The sequence below is a fragment of the Triticum urartu genome, chromosome 7A (genome assembly GCF_056163025.1).
Source record: "Triticum urartu cultivar PI428250 chromosome 7A, HENAU_Tu73, whole genome shotgun sequence".
NCBI classification, from domain to species: domain Eukaryota; kingdom Viridiplantae; phylum Streptophyta; class Magnoliopsida; order Poales; family Poaceae; genus Triticum; species Triticum urartu.
In genome coordinates this window covers 257,659,400-257,674,188 of record NC_141879.1, presented here as the reverse complement: position 1 = coordinate 257,674,188, position 14,789 = coordinate 257,659,400, and positions in this window count along the sequence as shown.

The window sequence follows — 14,789 nt, the reverse complement described above, 5'->3', positions numbered from 1 at the left end:
TCATGATTCGGGACTTGCCTTCATAGTTCATTTCACGAGAATCTTGCAACGCCATCCCGTCCATGTGTTGCACCTCTTTTTCTCATCCCGGGTCTGAGGTATCCTGACACCAATCAGATCTGAATCTCGGTCAGATATGATGGTTGGAACATATTTCCAAGAGTTATAACGTTGGTCTTTGTATGACCCGATAAGGTGGTGTCATACCTAGCCCACCTGGCCGGAGGCCCTATTGTTATAGTTCTTCCTTTTAGCAATATTGGCCATTCTTCCATGAGGAAATTGTAAAGACTTATTCTATAAGTTGTTCCTGATGGATCCTTTTTGTTTCCAAAGTCTGATCTTCACCTGTTGACCATGTCAATGCTATCTCGAGGCATGTCTATGGTATTCTGATTTTCAACAGGAACATTTGAAGCCCAATGCTAAATGTTTCCTGCTCAATTATCCAAACACCGTTGTATGGGTAATGGCATGAAAATTCTCTCCCGTATCTAAAGAGTTTTCTACTTTCTATCCTGTCATGGATATCATGCTCTGCTTGTCCTTGGGAGGATATACCCTTGAAATATGTGTTCCATTGTCCTGTTTAGATCTGATAATCATATTTTCCTTTCCATTGTTTGGTTTAAACCTTTCTTGTGATCTTTATGATCCCAGCAGAAATATTCTCCTGCTTATGTAAACACCTCGGTGTACATTTCTGTCAGCAAGACCCTGTTACTATTGTTGATGACATTCTGGTAACCATCGATGGACGAGAACTTTGCCTATTGGTCCGCCTCGTTCAAACGAGCAGGAAAAATGGTTCTCTTTGTCCCTCGCTCTTGGTACCGATGTTGTTGTCGACATAACCGACAGACTAACCTCTGACATGCCTTGCCTACATGACCATGCAAGATGTCAACGCCCTTCCTAGTTTTAACCCACATGGTGGACCCATAACCCACAGTTCTACAGGATCGAAACCTGACTCTCCTATACACCCTGTTGTCGAAGTTAATCCTCGCGCTTGGCTTCGTATTTAATTCACGGGCCACCTTCCTAGTGCTCTATTCTGGTATTAGACGCAATACTTACTCTCGCTGCTCTGAAACCCTTTCTCACTCTGGTTCAGACTTCGAGCAACTCTCTATCCGCTTGGAACCTCTTATTATACCTTCGTACCTTACTCTCGTTGTATTTCATATGTTCAACTCGAGAGATAATCTTATACTCATTCATGGGTTAACCCCAGATTGTTTCCCTCAAAAGCATTCTGTCGTAGCTGAGCTGCCCCTTATCCTTTCGTAAGTACGATGGAGTTCCCAAAGAAATGATGACAAGTTTATCATGATGCATTGGAATAAAGAATTGAAGACATCAATGAAAGGGATTAACTTCTTCGAGAAGATCCGTTAGAATATCGTAACCAGAACTTTCCCCCTTACTTCCCTCTTAAATCTCGGGATGAGATTTCTTGTAGTGGAGGAGAATTGTGACGTCCGGATAATTAAGCTACAGTAATTCTCTGTTAATGATGCCACGTCACTTCGATTACTATCGCTAATCTCATGTTAGTTCGAAACCAATTCAAATTCAAATTTAAAGTATAGGCAAACAACAAAAGTTTTTAAACAATAAAACTAAAATGTTCTAGAGGTACCAGATGATGCATAAATAATTATGGTGGAGAAACCAAACTTTGTTATAAAGTTTAAAGGCTCTAAATTAATTAAAAAAATGGCTAAAAATAAATATTTAAATGCCTTCTAAATTTATAGAAGTGCAAAATATTTCGTTTAGGTACCAAACTTTTTGTGACCGTGTCTCATTTTGCCACTCTAAATATGGAGCCAGTTTAATATTTTGTAAAACTATTTTACTAACAAAAATAAAAGAAAACAGTACAGGAAAAATAAATAAAAGGAAGAGGTATAAACAAAAACAAAACAACAACAAAAAAAGGAAGAAAGACCCCCCCACGCTGGGCCTCAGCCCAGCTGGCCATCCAACCGGGCCGGCCCACCTAACCCCTCCATAACCCCCCCACCGACGGAAACCCTAGCCCGGTCCACCCCCACTGCTCCCGCACGATCCCCACTCCTCCCCCACGTCTCTCTCCCCCTCATCTCGATCTAGATCGGGGCCGCGCCCGATCCCGACGCAGGCGCCCATCCCCGACCGCGCCCTCGCCGCCCGGTGCACGCGCCGCCGCCTAGACCTCGCCGGCCTCCCCGCCGAACCGCACGCCTTCCTCGTCCTCCTCCCCGACGCGCATCACCAAGCCTCGCCGCCCCGTTCCCCTCCACCGCAAGTGAGGCCCAGCCTCTCCTCCGCTCTTCCCCTGCTCCGTGCCCGCCCCCGGCCTCCTCTCCCCTGCTTCTGCTCCCGCATCGCCGAACGCGCCGCACCGCGCACGCGCCCCGCCCACGCCTCGGGGCCGCGTTCTGGCCGCGCCCACGCCGCAGCTCGACGTGCTCCGCCTCCCCCCGCTGTGGCCTCGCCTCCTATCGCTCTCGCCCGCGTCCGTGCCTCTGGCCCGTGCTCACCCTACCCTCGCGCGCTCGTCAGCTCGCACCTGCCGCGGCCCGCACCGCTGCAGCCTCCCCTGCTGCCTCCGCCGCCCGCCGGCGCCCGCAGACAGCTGCACCCGGCCAACCCCGCGGTGCCCCGCCCGCGCGTGCTCGTCCTCTTGCAGCCTGCCGCTGCCTGTGCCCCGCCTCTGCCTCTGGCCCCGCGGGCCATCGACGCGCCGGCGGCCAACTCCGGCGTCCACCCCGGGCTCTCCCCTTCCCGCTCACCGCTGGCACTGTCGCGCCGCGCCCACCGCGCCTTGGTGGCCTCGCCTCGCCTCGCCTCCCCGGTCGGGTTCGGCCCCGCATGGGTGCGCCCGTAACCGCGCCACTGGCGCCCGCACACCCGCAATGGCCCTGGGCCACTGACCGAATGGGCCCAGCCCCAAAATGATTTTTTTAAGGATTAAGAAGATTAATTAAATAATTAACGAATTAATTAAATTAACTTAATTAATTTAACTTAATTAACCAGTGTTAAAATAATCTAATTAGCTAACTAATCTAACTAATCTGTTAGTTAGATAGGCAGTCAATGACGAACGGGTCCCACCTGCCAAGTTTGACCCAGTCAACCTTTGGTCCTGCTGACATCATGCTGATGTCACGCTGACATCATAATCGCAATTTCTAAATTAATTTAATTATGCTAATTTCTAGAAAATGATTTAAAATCTTTAAAAATTAATATAAAATAAACCGTAGCTCGGATGGAAAAACTTTGTACATGAAAGTTGCTCAGAACGACGAGACGAATTTGAATACACAGCCCGTTTATCCGCCACGCATCCCTAGCATAGCGAACACGCAACTTTCCCCCTCCGGTTCGTCTGTCCGAAAACGCGAAACGCCGGGGATAATTTCCCGGATGTTTCCCCCCTTCACCGGTACCACCTCGTACCGCGTTAGGGCACACCTAGCATCACGCTTTATAATGTCATGCATCGTCATGCAATTGTTTGCATTATATTTATTGTTTCTTCCCCCTCTTCTCTCGCTAGACACCGAGACCGACGCCGCTGCTACCCAGTACGACTACATCGACGACCCCTCTCTCTTGCCAGAGCAACCAGGCAAGCCCCCCCTTTGATCACCAGATATCGCCTACTCTTCTCTATACTGCTTGCATTAGAGTAGTGTAGCATGTTACTGCTTTCCGTTATTCCTATCCTGATGCATAGCCTATCCTTGCTACTACTGTTGTTACCATTACCTGCTATCCTACTGCTTAGTATAGGATGCTAGTGTTCCATCAGTGGCCCTACACTCTTGTCCGTCTGCCATGCTATACTACTGGGCCGTGATCACTTCGGGAGGTGATCACGGGCATATACAATATACTTTACACAGTTACCTTACCTGTGATACTGTTCGGAGATGGGGGCTGAAGGGGCAGGTGGCTCCATCCCGGTAGAGGTGGGCCTGGGTTCCCGACGGCCCCCGAATGTTACTTTGAGGCAGAGCGACAGGGCAGGTTGAGACCACCTAGGAGAGGGGTGGGCCTGGCCCTAGTCGGCGTTCGCAGATACTTAACACGTTTAACGAGATCTTGGTATTTGATCTGAGTCTGGCTACTGGCCTATACGCACTAACCATCTACGCGGGGACAGTTATGGGCACTCGACGTCGTGGTATCAGCCGAAGCCTTCGTGACATCAGCAACGGAGCGGCGCGCGCTGGATTGGACTGGAACGCCTACTAGGCTAGGTCTGCTTCCGGCCGCCCACGCAACGTGCAGGTGTGCTAAGGGCGATGGGCCCAGACCCCTGGGCGCTTAGGTTTAGACCGGCGTGCTGACCTCTCTGTTGGTCTAGGTGGGGCTACGACGTGTTGATCTTCCGAGGCCGGGCATGACCCAGAAAAGTGTGTCCGGCCAAATGGGATCGAGCGTGTTGGGTTATGTGGTGCACCCCTGCAGGGAAGTTAATCTATTCGAATAGCCGTGATCTTCGGTAACAGGACGACTTGGAGTTGTACCTTGACCTTATGACAACTAGAACCGGATACTTAATAAAACACACCCTTCCAAGTGCCAGATACAACCGTTGGTCGCTCTCTCACAGGGCGACGAGGGGAGGATCATCGGTTAGGATTATGCTATGCGATGCTACTTGGAGGACTTCAGTCTACTCTCTTCTACATGTTGCAAGACGGAGGCTGCCAGAAGCGTAGTCTTTGAAAGGATTAGTTATCCCCCTCTTATTCTGGCATTCTGCAGTTCAGTCCACATATGATACCCTTATTCCATTTGATACCAATGCATACATATGTAGTATAGCTCCTTGCTTGCGAGTACTTTGGATGAGTACTCACGGTTGCTTTCTCCCTCTTTTTCCCCTATCCCTTCTACCTGGTTGTCGCAACCAGATGTTGGAGCCCAGGAGCCAGACGCCACCTTCGACGACGACTCCTACTACACCGGAGGTGCCTACTACTACGTGATGCCCGCTGACGATGACCAGGAGTAGTTTAGGAGGATCCCAGGCAGGAGGCCTGCGCCTCTTTCGATCTGTATCCCAGTTTGTGCTAGCCATCTTATGGCAATGTGTTTAACTTATGTCTGTACTCAGATATTGTTGCTTCCGCTGACTCGTCTATGATCGAGCTCTTGTATTCGAGCCCTCGAGGCCCCTGGCTTGTAATATGATGCTTGTATGACTTATTTTTTTTGTAGAGTTGTGTTGTGATATCTTCCCGTGAGTCCCTGATCTTGATCGTACACGTTTGCGTGTATGATTAGTGTATGATTAAATCGGGGGCGTCACAATCTTGCGGTGTCCTTTTTCAGTGACAGTAGGGGCAGCAAGGCACGTATTGTATTGTTGCCATCGAGGATAAAAAGATGGGGTTTATATCATATTGCTTGAGATTATCCCTCTACATCATGTCATCTTGCCTAATGCATTACCCTGTTCTTATGAACTTAATACTCTAGATGCATGCTGGATAGCGGTCGATGTGTGGAGTAATAGTAGTAGATGCAGAATCGTTTCGGTCTACTTGACACGGACGTGATGCTTATATTCGTGATCATGCCTAGATATTCTCATAACTATGCACTTTTCTATCAATTGCTCGACAGTAATTTGTTCACCCACCGTAATACATGCTATCATGAGAGAAGCCACTAGTGAAACCTATGGCCCTTGGGTCTCTTTCTTATTATACTACATCTCTTTTATTTACATCCCATCTTATTTTCTATTTTGCTATCTATACAACAGAAGTACCAAAAATATTTACCTTACTATCTTTATCATATCTCACTTTCGCAGGTGACCGTGAAGGGATTGACAACCCCTTTATCGCATTGGTTGCAAGGTTCTTGACTGTTTGTGCAGGTACTAGGTGACTTGTGTGTTATCTCGTACTGGATTGACACCTTGGTTCTAAAAAATGAGGGATATACTTACGCTACTTTGCTGCATCACCCTTTCGTCTTCAAGGGAAAACCAACGCATGCTCAAGAGGTAGCATGTCTCCCGTTGTGCCATATTGTTTTTAGGAAAAGCATACGTCGGACTATGTCCGGAGGCCTCACTGGTCATACTCCTCCCAATCCAACCCCGAACTCCGTTCCATGGACTAGGGTTGATGCCGGTGCGACACCGGATTGTCCTCTTCCCGAGGATTCGGATGATGCATCCGTTACCAACTCCGAAGTGGAGAGTGCGATGAATCATCGGTGCCGAAGGGCGGCTATGCATGACCCAACTTTCTCCGAAGAGGCATTCAATGCCTTCAACTCAGCGGATGCATATATCCGAGCTGCTCGGGATGGACTCGCTGGAGCCACTCATCAGCTTTCAGAGGATATGCGGGTAAGACTTTTGTGTAGGTTCAATGACCCTATGCACCCATAGACCCCGAGACTTAAAGTAGTTGGCACAACTGATTTAAGAATCATTGTATAATTTAGGTACTCATGGAGAAGAACAACATGCTCTCTCAGGAGCTTGAAAATTGTCAGTCCCAGCTAACTGCTGTCACCGCCGAACTGGAGAAATCCAAGAAGGCACCAACTGGTAATGTCAACTACTGTCCGGAAAATACGATTCTATGCCTGCAATGTTTTAACATAAGCACCGTTGCATTTACGACAGCAGGATTGGCAGATCAGCTAGAAAAGGAACTAAGAGCCGCACAAACGGATAAACAACATGCCAAAAGGCAAGAAGCCGCTGGTCAACGTATACTTACATGGACCAGGGATGAGAAGAACAAGCTACAGGATGCTAACACCAAGCAAGCCGAAGAGCTGAAGGACGTGCGGGCCCAACTGACGAACGCCTTGAAAGAGAACAGAAAGCTGAAAGGTGGCATATTCATTATGTCGTTTATCCTTACTTTTGTATAGTTCCCTAATGCGAGGTTTAAACAGGTTTTTCTTGTAGGTGATAACCCACAAGTATAGAGGATCGCTTGTAGCCTTTTTCGATAAATAAGAGTGTTAAATCCAACGAGGAGCTAAAGGTAGAACAAATATTCCCTCAAGTTCTATCGACCACCGATACAACTCTACGCACGCTTGACGTTTGCTTTACCGGAAACAAGTATGAAACTATTTTGTAGGAATAAATCTACGAGTACTTTACGGGAATAAAACTATGAATAAATTGCAAGCTAATAAAAGTGGAAAGCTTTTGTCAATAAGAAAGTCATTTGTCCCTAGGAAATCGATAACAAGTATCGGTAATCATTCTTGCAATTTTATATGAGGGAGAGGCATGAGCTAACATACTTTCTCTACTTGGATCATATGCACTTATGATTGGAACTCTAGCAAGCATCCTCAACTACTAAAGATCATTAAGGTCGTGAAACCCAACCATAGCATTAAGTATGAAGTCCTCTTTACTCCCATACGCCATAGCCCACCTATCCGCGTTTAAGTTTCTATCACTCTCGCAATACTGACAATAAGCAAACCATGAACATATTGCAACATCCTACAGCGAGGGCCCCTCACGTTTGCGCGAGACGAAGGGCACCGTAGGACAACACCATAAATAAAATATACAATCATACCAACCAAGATCATGATTAACCCACAAGACAAAACAGATCTACTCAAACATCATAGGATAACCATAGATCATTGGGAATAATATATGGAGTTGAGCACCATGTTTAAGTAGAGATTACAGCGGGGGAAAGAGGTGTTACACTGCTGCATAGAGGGGGAGAAAGTTGGTGTTGACGGTAGCAAGATTATTGATGTAGATCACCGTCACGATCCTAGCCCCGGTGGCACTCCGGTGCCACCGGAAGCGAGGGGGAGAGAGCCCCCCTCCTTCTTATTCTTCCTTGACCTCCTCCCTAGGTGGGAGAAGGATTTCCCCTCTGTTTCTTGGCTCCCATGGCATGGGAGGGGCGAGAGCCCCTCCGAGATTGGATCTGTCTCTCTGTCCTCTTCTGTTTCCCCATTCTCAGATCTGACCGAAAACCGTTTCTTATATTCCCGGAGATCCGTAACTCCGATTGCACTGAGATTTTAACATGATTTTTTTCCGAATATAAGCTTCCTTGCGCCCGAAGTAGAGGTCCAACCGACGTACGAGGTGGGCACAACCCACCACCGCGCGCCAGGGGCCTCTGGCGCGCCCTGGTGTATTGTGCCCTATGTGGGCCTCCGTTTGGGGTGATTCCAACTCCCAAAAATCACATATATTCCAAAATAATTCTCTGTAAATTTTCATCGTGTTTGGACTTCGTTTGATATGGATACCGTGCGATACAGAAAACATGCAGAAAACAGGAACTGGCACTGGGCACTGGATCAATAGGTTAGTCCAATAAATCATATAAAAAGTTGCGAAAAGTATGTGAAAGTGGTATAATATTGGCATGAAACAATCAAAAATTATAGAAACGATGGAGACATATCAGCATCCCCAAGCTTAATTCCTGCTCGTCCTCGAGCAGGTAAATGATAAAAAAGATAATTTTTGATGTGGAATGCTACCTAGCATAAACTTGATCATATATCTAATCATGGCATGAATATTAAGACATAAGTGATTCAAAGCAATAGTCTATAATTTGGCATAAAGACATCAATATTCAGGCATCCAACAAACAATCATGTCTTTCAAAATATCAACGCTAAAGAAAGCTATCCCTACAAAACCATATAGTCTTGTCATGCTCTATCTTATTAACACAAAGTATTTATCATGCACAACCCCGATGACAAGCCGAGCAATTGGTTCATATTTTTTAACGCGCTTCAGCTTTTTCAACTCTCACGCAATACATGAGCGCAATGTTGGGGAACGTAGCAGAAAACAAAAATTTTCCTACGGTTTCACCAAGATTCATCTATGAGTTCATCTAGCAACGAGTGATTGGATTGCATCTACATACCTTTGTAGATGACGCGCGGAAGCGTTCAAAGAACGGGGATGAGGAAGGCGTACTCGACGTGATCCAAATCACCGGAGATCCTAGCACCGAACGGACGGCACCTCCGCGTTCAACACACGTACGGTCTGCGTAACGTCTCCTCCTTCTTGATCCAGCAAGGGGAGAGGAGAGGTTGAGGAAGATGGCTCCAGCAGCAGCACGACGGCGTGGTGTTGATGGAGCTGCAGTACTCCGGCAGGGCTTCGCCAAGCACTATGGAGGAGGAGGATGTGTTGGAGAGGGAGAGGGAGGCACCAAAGATGTGTTATGAGAGGCCCTCCTTTCCCCACAATATATAGGGAGTCCAAGCGGGGGGGGGGGGGGGGCGGCCCTAGGAGATCCAATCTCCTAGGGGGGGGTGCGGCCAAGGGAGGAATCCCTCCCCCCCAAGGCACCTAGGGGGTGCCTTCCCCCTTTGGGACTCTTCCCTTCTTGAACCCTAGGCGCATGGGCCTCTTGGGGCTGGTGCCCTTGGCCCATGTAGGCCAAGGCGCACCCCCTACAGCCCATGTGGCCCCCTGGGGCAGGTGGCCCCACCCGGTGGACCCCCGGGACCCTTCCGGTGGTCCCGGTACAATACCGGTGACCCCGAAACTTGTCCCGATGCCCGAAATAGCACTTCCTATATATAATTCTTTACCTCCGGACCATTCCGGAACTCCTCGTGACGTCCGGGATCTCATCCGGGACTCCGAACAACATTCGGGTTACTGCATATACATATCCCTACAACCCTAGCGTCACCGAACCTTAAGTGTGTAGACCCTACGGGTTCGGGAGACATGTAGACATGACCGAGATCGCTCTCCGGTCAATAACCAACAGCGGGATCTGGATACCCATGTGGGCTCCCACATGCTCCTCGATGATCTCATCGGATGAACCACGATGTCGAGGATTCAAGCAACCCCGTATACAATTCCCTTTGTCAATCAGTATGTTACTTGCCCGAGATTCGATCGTCGGTATCCCAATACCTCGTTCAATCTCGTTACCGGCAAGTCACTTTACTCGTACCGTAATGCATGATCCCGTGACCAGACACTTGGTCACTTTGAGCTCATAATGATGATGCATTACCGAGTGGGCCCAGTGATACCTCTCCGTTATACGGAGTGACAAATCCCAGTCTTGATCCGTGTCAACCAAATAGACACTTTTGGAGATACCCGTAGTATACCTTTATAGTCACCCAGTTACATTGTGACGTTTGGCACACCCAAAGCACTCCTACGGTATCCGGGAGTTACACGATCTCATGGTCTAAGGAAAAGATACTTGACATTGGAAAACTCTAGCAAACGAACTATACGATCTTGTGCTATGTTTAGGATTGGGTCTTGTCCATCACATCATTCTCCTAATGATGTGATCTCGTTATCAATGACATCCAATGTCCATAGTCAGGAAACCATGACTATCCGTTGATCAACGAGCTAGTCAACTAGAGGCTTACTAGGGACATGTTGGTGTCTATTATTCACACATGTATTACGATTTCCGGATAACACAATTATAGCATGAATAAAGGCAATTATCATGAACAAGGAAATATAATAATAATGCTTTTATTATTGCCTATAGGGCATATTTCCAATAGTCTCCCACTTGCACTAGAGTCAATAATCTAGTTACATTGTGATGAATCGAACACCCATGGAATTCTGGTGTTGATCATGTTTTGCTCTAGGGAGAGGTTTAGTTAACGGATCTGCTACATTCAGGTCCGTGTGTACTTTACAAATATCTATGTCTCCATCTTGAACATTTTCACGAATGGAGTTGAAGCGACGCTTGATGTGCCTTGTCTTCTTGTGAAACCTGGGCTCCTTGGCAAGAGCAATAGCTCCAGTGTTGTCACAGAAGAGCTTGATCGGCCCCGACGCATTGGGTATGACTCCTAGGTCGGTGATGAACTCCTTCACCCAAATTGCTTCATGTGCTGCCTCCGATGCTGCCATGTACTCCGCTTCACATGTAGATCCCGCCACGACGCTCTGCTTGCAACTGCACCAGCTTACTGCCCCACCATTCAAAATATACACGTATCCGGTTTGTGACTTTGAGTCATCCAGATCTGTGTCGAAGCTAGCGTCGACGTAACTCTTTACGACGAGCTCTTCGTCACCTCCATAAACGAGAAACATTTCCTTAGTCCTTTTCAGGTACTTCAGGATATTCTTGACCGCTGTCCAGTGTTCCTTGTCGGGATTACTTTGGTACCTTCCTACCAAACTTACGACAAGGTTTACATCAGGTCTGGTACACAGCATGGCATACATAATAGAATCTATGGCTGAGGCATAGGGGATGACACTCATCTCTTCTATATCTTCTGCCGTGGTCGGACATTGAGCTGAGCTCAATTTCACACCTTGCAACACAGGCAAGAACCCCTTCTTAGACTGATCCATATTGAACTTCTTCAATATCTTATCAAGGTATGTGCTTTGTGAAAGACCTATGAGGCGTCTTGATCTATCTCTGTAGATCTTGATGCCTAATATATAAGCAGCTTCTCCAAGGTCCTTCATTCAAAAACTCTTATTCAAGTAGGCCTTAATGCTATCCAAAAGTTCTATATCATTTCCCATCAAAAGTATGTCATCTACATACAATATGAGAAATGCTACAGAGCTCCCACTCACTTTCTTGTAAACGCAGGCTTCTCCATAAGTCTGCGTAAACCCAAACGCTTTGATCATCTCATCAAAGCGAATGTTCCAACTCCGAGATGCTTGCACCAGCCCATAAATCGAGCGTTGGAGCTTGCACACCTTGTCAGCATTCTTAGGATCGACAAAACCTTCCGGCTGCATCATATACAATTCTTCCTTAAGGAAACCATTAAGGAATGCCGTTTTGACGTCCATTTGCCATATCTCATAATCGTAGAAAGCGGCAATTGCTAACATGATTCGGATGGACTTTAGCTTCGCTACCGGTGAGAAAGTCTCATCGTAGTCAACCCCTTGAACTTGTCGATAACCCTTAGCGACAAGCCGAGCTTTATAGATGGTCACATTACCATCCGCGTCTGTCTTCTTCTTAAAGATCCATTTATTTTCTATGGCTCGCCGCTCAACAGGCAAGTCAGTCAAAGTCCATACTTCGTTTTCATACATGGATCCTATCTCGGATTTCATGGCTTCTAGCCATTTGTCAGAATCCGGGCCCGCCATCGCTTCTTCATAGTTCGAAGGTTCACCGTTGTCTAACAACATGATTTCCAAGACAGGGTTGCCGTACCACTCTGGTGCGGAACGTGTCCTTGTGGACCTTCGAATTTCAGTAGGAGCTTGATCAGAAGTATCTTGATCATCATCATTAACTTCCTCTCTAGTCGGTGCAGGCACCTCAGGAACATTTTCTTGAGTTGCGCCATTTTCCGGTTCAAGAGGTAATACTTCATCAAGTTCTACTTTCCTCCCACTTACTTCTTTCGAGAGAAACTCTTTCTCTAGAAAGGACCCATTCTTGGCAACAAAGATCTTGCCTTCGGATCTGAGGTAGAAGGTATACCCAATAGTTTCTTTAGGGTATCCTATGAAGACGCATTTTTCCGACTTGGGTTCGAGCTTTTCAGGTTGAAGTTTCCTGACATAAGCATCGCATCCCCAAACTTTTAGAAACGACAGCTTAGGTTTCTTCCCAAACCATAATTCAAACGGTGTCGTCTCAACAGATTTCGACGGAGCCCTATTTAAAGTGAATGCGGCAGTCTCTAAAGCATACCCCCAAAAAGATAGCGGTAAATCGGCAAGAGACATCATAGATCGGACCATATCTAATAGAGTGCGATTACGACGTTCGGACACACCATTACGCTGAGGTGTTCCAGGCGGCGTGAGCTGTGAAACTATTCCACATTTTCTTAAGTGTGTGCCAAACTCATGACTCAAGTATTCTCCTCCACGATCTGATCGCAGGAACTTGATTTTCCTGTCACGTTGATTCTCAACCTCACTCTGAAATTCCTTGAACTTTTCAAAGGTCTTAGACTTGTGTTTCATTAAGTAGACATACCCATATCTACTCAAGTCATCAGTGAGGGTGAGAACATAACGATAGCCACCGCGAGCCTCAACACTCATTGGACCGCACACATCAGTATGTATGATTTCCAATAAGTTGGTTGCTCGCTCCATTGTTCCTGAGAACGGAGTCTTGGTCATTTTACCCATGAGGCATGGTTCGCACGTGTCAAATGATTCGTAATCAAGAGACTCTAAAAGTCCATCAGCATGGAGCTTCTTCATGCGTTTGACACCTATGTGACCAAGGCGGCAGTGCCACAAGTATGTGGGGCTATCATTATCAATCTTACATCTTTTGGTATTCACACTATGAATATGTGTAGCATTACGCTCGAGATTCATTAAGAATAAACCATTCACCATCGGAGCATGACCATAAAACATATCTCTCATATAAATAGAACAACCATTATTCTCGGATTTAAACGAGTAGCCATCTCGAATTAAATGAGATCCTGATACAATGTTCATGCTCAAACTTGGCACTAAATAACAATTATTGAGGTTCAAAACTAATCACGTAGGTAAATGTAGAGGTAGCGTGCCGACGGCGATCACATCGACCTTGGAACCATTCCCGACGCGCATCGTCACCTCGTCCTTCGCCAGTCTCTGCTTATTCTGCAGCTCCTGTTTTGAGTTACAAATGTGAGCAACTGCACCGGTATCAAATACCCAGGAGCTACTACGAGTACTGGTAAGGTACACATCAATTACATGTATATCACATATACCTTTTGTTTTGCCGGCCTTCTTGTCCGCTAAGTATTTGGGGCAGTTCCGCTTCCAGTGACCACTTTCCTTGCAATAAAAGCACTCAGTCTCGGGCTTGGGTCCATTCTTTGGCTTCTTCCCGGCAGCTTGCTTGCCGGGCGCGGCAACTCCCTTGCCATCCTTCTTGAAGGTTTTCTTACCCTTGCCTTTCTTGAACTTAGTGGTTTTATTCACCATCAACACTTGATGTTCCTTTTTGACTTCTACCTCTGCTGATTTCAGCATTGCAAATACTTCAGGAATGGTCTTTTCCATCCCCTGCATATTGAAGTTCATCACAAAGCTCTTGTAGCTCGGTGGAAGTGACTGAAGGGTTTTGTCAATGACCGCGTCATCCAGGAGATTAACTCCCAGCTGAGTCAAGCGGTTATGTAACCCAGACATAGTGAGTATGTGCTCACTGACAGAACTGTTTTCCTCCATCTTACAGCTGAAGAACTTGTCGGAGACTTGATATCTCTCGACCCAGGCATGAGCTTGGAAAACCATTTTCAGCTCTTCGAACATCTCATATGCTCCGTGTCTCTCAAAACGCTTTTGGAGCCCCGGCTCTAAGCTGTAAAGCATGCCGCACTGAACGAGGGAGTAGTCATCGGTACGTGCCTGCCAAGCGTTCATAACGTCTTGTTCTACAGGGAGAACAGGTGCGTCACCTAGCGGTGCTTGTAGGACATAATCTTTCTTGGCAGCTATGAGGATGATCGTCAGGTTCCGGACCCAGTCCGTGTAGTTGCTGCCATCGTCTTTTAGCTTGGTTTTCTAGGAACGCGTTGAAGTTGAGGACTACGTTGGCCATTTGATCTACAAGACATATTGTAAAAAATTTAGACTAAGTTCATGATTATTAAGTTCATCTAATCAAATTATTCAATGAACTCCCACTTAGATAGACATCCCTCCTGTAATCTAAGTATAACATGATCCGAGTTAACTAGGCCGTGCCCGATCATCACGTGAGACAGACTAGTCAACATCGATGAACATCTTCATGTTGATCGTATCTTCTATACGACTCATG